General features: G+C 36.5%; 1 protein-coding gene across 2 annotated transcripts in view; it reads left to right on the forward strand.

The window, feature by feature from the left end:
- Window positions 1-6,722, forward strand: part of LOC118745787 (muscle calcium channel subunit alpha-1) — a gene marked incomplete at its 3' end in the record, with an annotated part of 467,188 nt that overhangs the window by 323,256 nt on the left and 137,210 nt on the right.

Here is a 6,722-nt window from a genome sequence, read left to right on the forward strand (position 1 = left end):
CTTGCGATGTTGTTATAGAGGACATTAAGTTTACCACGACACACACTGTCACAACTAGCATACTGTTCACAGCCATACAATAACGTTGGTAACAAAAAAGTTTTAGCTAAAAGCAGTCGAGTTCTCACTGGTGTAAAGTGTTGCGTAGTCCATAAAGACCGAAGCATGCCATAAACCTTGCCTATTATATTGTAAATGTGGGTACTCCATGACAAAGTTCTATTAAAAAATACCTCTAAGTTCCTAAGTGTCCACAAATTTTATCACAGAGTTGTTGAGTTTTATTTCCATAAAGTCGTCAGTATTGAACGTCTTCTTATAAATAGCGATGCACTGGGATTTGTTTGGATTCAGGACTAAACCATTATCGCATGCCCACCTATTTACGAGTTCAGGTCAGTAATACAGTTATTAATGGACGCAAAACGACAGTTAACATATAATTGAACGTCATCTGCATAGATATGTACATCACTATGTTTTAAGACATTATGCAGGTCGTTAATGTACAACACAAACAACAATGGACCCAGAATGAAACCCTGGGGAACGTCCCGGGTTATAGGTAAACAGCTGGACGTTACGTTGCCAGCACATACTACCTGTGCACGATCTCTAATGTACGATTTCACTAAATTTAAGGCCGTTTGTGAGAAGTTAAATAAGTTTTTAAGTTTTAGACATAGGATTTCATGACTAACGGTATCAAAGGCTTTTGAATGGTCAAGAAGAGTTAGAAAGGTTACGTGATTGTTGTCGATGCTCTGTCTAATATCATCAGAAACTTTAATGAGTGCCGTCGTACAACTCCTGTTAGACCTAAATCCAGATTGATAAGGGTTAAGCAAAGAGTTGCGACTTGAGTAGAAATTTATCTGGCGGTGCATAATGCGCTCGAGGACTTTGGACAGGAAGGGAAGTATCGCAAGACGCCTATAATCACCATTGGGTTTTTCAATTGGAACTATCTTAGCTCTTTTCCAACAGAGTGGGAAATCCGAAGTTGCTAAGATGGTATTCAGAGCAAAAGTTACGTAAGGTGGATTTTAGGTAGAATGCACTTGAAGAACTTAGGATGAATACCATCAGAACCAGTAGCATTCGACTTAACGCTAAGTATAAACTGAACAACTTCACAATCATCAACACTTTCGAAACGAAAACCAGAAGACGTAACATTCAAACAAGTACTATACCTTACAGGACATATATTGCAGCATTCAGCAGACAATCACAAATTTTTTGTTAAGCTCATTCACATCTAAATTTTCCGACACATAATTGCTTTTGTTACCAATCCCAATTTCATGAATACGTTTCCGTGTCTTTTTAGAACCTATTGCAATGCTGAATTGATGTTCATAATACTTAAGCTTTTGCTGTTTTATGGCTCTGGTAACTTCTCTTCTCCGAGCCTTGAAATCACTGTAGGTTGTTTCACACCTAGATCGCTTCCATTTACGACAAGCCGCGTTGCGCTTGTGAATCAGTTTCTTAATATAATTGTTAACCCAAGGGCGGTTAAGAACGCTGGTTGGTGTATTATTATGAGTCTGAATAAAATTGATCTGATCGTTTGAAGAAACGAAGTTGTAGACGGATCCCCAATCGGTAGCATCGACAGCCACTACAAGTTGCTTATAATCAATGTGTTGAAAGTCCCGATATGAAAACGATAACTCATTACAAATGTCCATGAAATAAAATGTCAGAAAGATGAGATCGTGCTTGCAAAAATTCGGAACGGATAGTTGGCCGTAGATTAGTATTTTTGATATATCACTTACAAAAAATAAGTCCAAAAGAGTGCAGCTGGTTTGAGTCAGGAGTCCTTATGTTGGCAGAATACAGACCCAAATTTTTCATTTCTGTTGAAAATGTACCTTCTCGAAGTAGGTCGCTGTTAAAATCCCCGGCTATAACTATGTTGTTGTAGTTTAGAGTAAGATTTCCGATGAAATCCATAAAGTGCTCATACGAAACATGTTTGTTAGGTCTGTAAACACAGCCTATGATAATTTTATTGCAATTAGATATAATTTCGGCAAAAATATATTCTATAGAACTGGAAGCTTCCGAAGTACACTTAAGTTTACAAGATAAACCAGATTTGACAAATACGGCAACACCACCACCATGACTAGCTCTATCTTGACGAAACAGTTTATACCCATTAACACAAAACAAACTATCACTGTGCCACAACGAGAACCAAGTTTCAGACACACACACAACATCTACATCAGAAGATCCAAAAATATATCTAAACTCGTCAATTTTGACTGGTAAACTTTGAGCGTTTAGATGACATACTTTTAAGCCTTGCTTTTGCTTACTTAGGATACGTATCATATTAAAAGTGCTGTCATTGCATTTGGAACAAAATCGATCATCCACACTCATTTAGACAAAAGAGAACACACCGCACATTAAGAGAAAATAGAATTTCCCGATATGTGCCAAACGCATTATAACATATAATATTCACAAACGAAAGTGAGGAGAGTGTCTTTAGTAATAAAAGGTAGAAAAAAGAAGAGCAGAGCGAGTAACAAAGTTTCTTACGAATAAAACATATGAGAAGACCCCTTAGTCATTTGCTATTTTGCAGTAGTTTCTCTAAGGACTCTTTGCAAAGGATCTTGACGGCAGTACCACCAGTTTGGACACGAACAAACACCTCACCTCTCAAAGAAAAAGCAGTTTTAATTCGCTTTTGCTTTTTAAGCTGGGTAGCAAACTGCATTACATTTAGTGAGACACTCGCTTAAGAAGATTCTCTCCCCTACCTTGTATCCGATATCTCGTAGTTGTATTCCTCTGCTGTTAGTTTTGTAAAACCCAGTAAAAGCTTTAAACGATCTTGGGGAGAAAAGAGCTTCACAATTATTGGGGCACTCTTGGAGTTACTGTTCCTGCGTACACGAAAAGCTGCTCGAAATGGGGGAGGGTCCAGTTGAACTGCGCGGCAGATTTTATTAAAAATCTCGTCAACAACCTCACCTGTAGAAATAGGTATACCCCGCACTATGACATCGGCGGCAACGCTGTTGTTCTCGTGCTTTTTTAGTTCCGCCTGAAGCGAGTCTACTTTGTGGCACAGCAGTTCAAATTTAGCACATTCCCGCTCAACCTTCTCGAGTCTAACCTCAAACTTGCACATGTCTTGTTTGACATTGGCCACATCAGCAGCTACCTCGCTTATCCTCTGCATTAATCGATCCTCAGACTCCTTCAAGCGAGCGGCTATCAGATCCACCACGCTCTCAATTTTTGCCTCGAGTAGTGACAGCCAAACGGAGGATGGCGGACTCTCGTTTTTACCAGGTTTTAAATGCGGTGTAGTTGGCATTTGGGACGAACTACCAACCAATCGAGCTGATTTCGTGCGCGTCGACATTGTTAGAAGTTGCAAATTAATTTCATTATATATATATATTTATCTGTTTTTAAAGTCAGCAAACTATTCAATATTTTGCGGATAGTGCAGACGTTGTGTTAGGTTTGCTAATTATCACAGCTCACCAGTAGATGGCGCTAGCCGCAGAACGTAGATATAAACAGCTGACTCGGCAACAAATCCCAACTGCTTACATTTGTTTTTTTGTTCGTTTGCTAGATTGTATTTAGGGTTGCCAGATTCTGAAAATACATTTCTATTTTCGATAGAAAAAAAGCAGCACAAGCAGTTTTTTTAATTTTTTGTGCCACTTATTATTACAAATTACCATTAATTAGGTACAAACAAATAAAGATATCATAGAAAACTTCTTCAAAGCAACAATAAATGTTAAAAATAAATAACTAAATTCTACAAAAGAGTTCCAGACTCTTCCTGAATGTGTGGCAACTTTTTTTAATCTAAGCCTTATAATTGATTTAATATTTCTCTGATTTTTATACCCGAGCGCCCTGCACCCACCTGGCTACGACCATGCTTATGCAGCGTTTTTTCTGCATTTAAAATGCAACATTTAGCACTTTCGAACATATGTTTTCGAAGAGCGTTCATGCTATCGCATTTAGCAAATGTACTTTTACGCGAGTTCGAAATCTTATACTTTTGACAAACAGCCGTGTTCTAGTCGCTTATTCAGATCCATATCTATTACGATCAATTTTCACGCAGAAGATAATGTTCAAAAAACCCTACTGAAAAGGAAAAAATAAATTTTAAACCAAAAATTTAATACAAAAACTTGAATTGTTTTAAACATAACCGAACATTTGTTTGTGTATACATTCATTTGTCGGTGCTGTCAATTAAAATTTCATTACTTAATTAAAAAAAAAAAAAACCAAGTAAGAAAGTCCAAGTTCGGGTGGAGCCGAACATTAAATACCCGGCGCAAGTATTAAATATATGTTTTTTCACCTTTCCGAAAGCTACCGCTAGATGGTAAGCCGGGGTGTATCAAGCATTTCTGAAATTTACCGTTATATGAGAAGCGGCCGTTATTTTAGTCCGACTTCAATAATTTTCAACGTTTTGCTTATATGTGGCAAGCACAATAACCACACCGAGTTTGGTACAAATTAGTATAACGGTTACCGATATACATATATGTGATCATAAGTGGGCGGTGCCACGCCCATTTTCCAAAATTTTACCATAAACGTATTTCTTGGTAAAGAATTGTTGCAAGCATCAATTTTGAATAAATTAGCTTCAATATTTACTGATTTATCGAAGATTTTGTATTTCTGAAAATTACCGTTATATGGGAAGTAGGCGTGGTTATTTATCGATTTTAGAAATTTTCGGCCATTTGGTATGTTGTGCGAAGGCCAACAACTGTGCCAAGTTTGGAAGAAATTGGTGCAGCGGTTACCAAGATATACACAAAAAAATTATAATATTCTTATTTTTCGTCTAAAAATTATTGTAAATATCAATTTTGAGTGAATTATCTTCAGTAGTTACCAAAATATCGCAGTTTTCGTATTTCTGGAAATTACCGTTATATGGGAAGTGGGCGTGGTTAAAGACCGATTTCGCCCATTTTCAATAGCAACCTACCTTGGATTAAGGGAAACCTACATACCAAATTTCGTTGAGATATCTCAATTTTTGCTCGAGTTATCGTGTACACGGACGGACGGACAGACAGACATGGCTTAATCGATTTCTTTTTTCATCCTGATCATTTATGTCTACATTTGTCTATATCCATCTCGATTCGTTTTGGCTGTTACAAACAACCGTTATGTGAACAAAATTAATATACCCTTGTGCACAAGTGCGCTCGGGTATAACAAACAGGGTTGGTAACAAATTGATCCAGATTTCTATCAGCATCACATCGATGTTGAATTGGCGTAACTTCTTTATCCATGGAAAGTAATGGAAAATAATAAATGAAATCTCGATCGTCGATCACTGAAACGCAGCTAGCCACTGTATAAGCGAAAAAACAATGTTGCCACTATTTATCATTAAACCATGTTCGAATCGTGGAAATTTTGGAAGATCACAGGGTTGCTTTTAGCATTTATATTCTTAATGCAAAACTTGAGTTGCATTTAATTGCATTTAGGTGACGAATTTTGTATGGATAAATGTACATTTAGAGTAGCATTTAGAGCTAAATGTGCTTTTACGCGTTAGCAAAAATAGCCCACTACACCTTTTCACTATCACACTTAACTTTGCTTACTAAGTAGTGTTTGCCGCGACATGAATGGCAAAGTATCGGGCGTAAAATAATAACTTTCGCACAGGTTTTTTGAAAAATAAAAGGGTTGTTTATAGATTTTGCGAAACAAGCATTTTTTTGTTAACTTTGTAAATATTTTACTTTTATTTTATTAATTAGTTTTAAAATTTTCATCCTTATTTGCAACTGCCAGCTTTGCAAGATAAGTACATGTTTTTTCAGGTGTATTTTTTCTTTGACTTTTTATTTATAAAAAAAAAAAACACTGTATAGGGTTGGTCGAATGAAGGGCCTCCTAGTTACCAGTTCCGAGTCTTTTCGATTGCTGAGTATGAGGTTTTATGTTGGACAAAACCGGAGTATAAAGGAGCCAAACGGGCGAAATTAGCCTATGGTTACAGAAGATATGTAATAAAGTAACCGACGAAGACCTGCGTGCAGCTTGCGCTTTTCTCTCATAGTGTTTACCGCTGGTAAACTCAAATGAAGGTTAAAATTTAAAGAGGAATCAATAAAATTTAAGTAAAATTTGTGGATAATTAACAATAAACTAGTTTTTTCGCAAAATCTATAAAGACCACTTTTATTTTACAAAAAAAAACCTGTGCAACAGTTATTTATTTAAACCCTGTATATGATAAAATATTAGTAGCTGGAAAAAGGAGTACAAAAGATGTACAAAACTGGGAAAGGAGTACATTTCCAGATATTTATTTTTTTGGTGTACAAGTGAGTACATTGCAATAAAAAGGAGTACGTTTACTCCAATAGCAGTACGTCTGGCAACCCTAATTGTATTTATCTATCCGTTTGCACCCACTTTGCAGAACGTATCCGTCGATAGAAGGCTTTTATTTAATGCTCCTAAGAATGGACTCGAATCACTGTATCCAGTCGATTTTATTAACGTTATATTTTATGACTTTATTTTAACTTTTCTTGTAAGTTTTTTAAGAGCCAATTTTCACGATGAATTTTCACTAGGGTTGCCAACTTCCCTATTCATGAGAGACTATTTCTAATATCGAAGCGTGCCTACCAAATAGCCAATGACCGGTAACACAA

This window comes from Rhagoletis pomonella, unplaced genomic scaffold (genome assembly GCF_013731165.1).
Source record: "Rhagoletis pomonella isolate Grant_MI unplaced genomic scaffold, Rhpom_1.0 Rhpom_scaffold_00009, whole genome shotgun sequence".
Lineage (NCBI taxonomy): Eukaryota > Metazoa > Arthropoda > Insecta > Diptera > Tephritidae > Rhagoletis > Rhagoletis pomonella.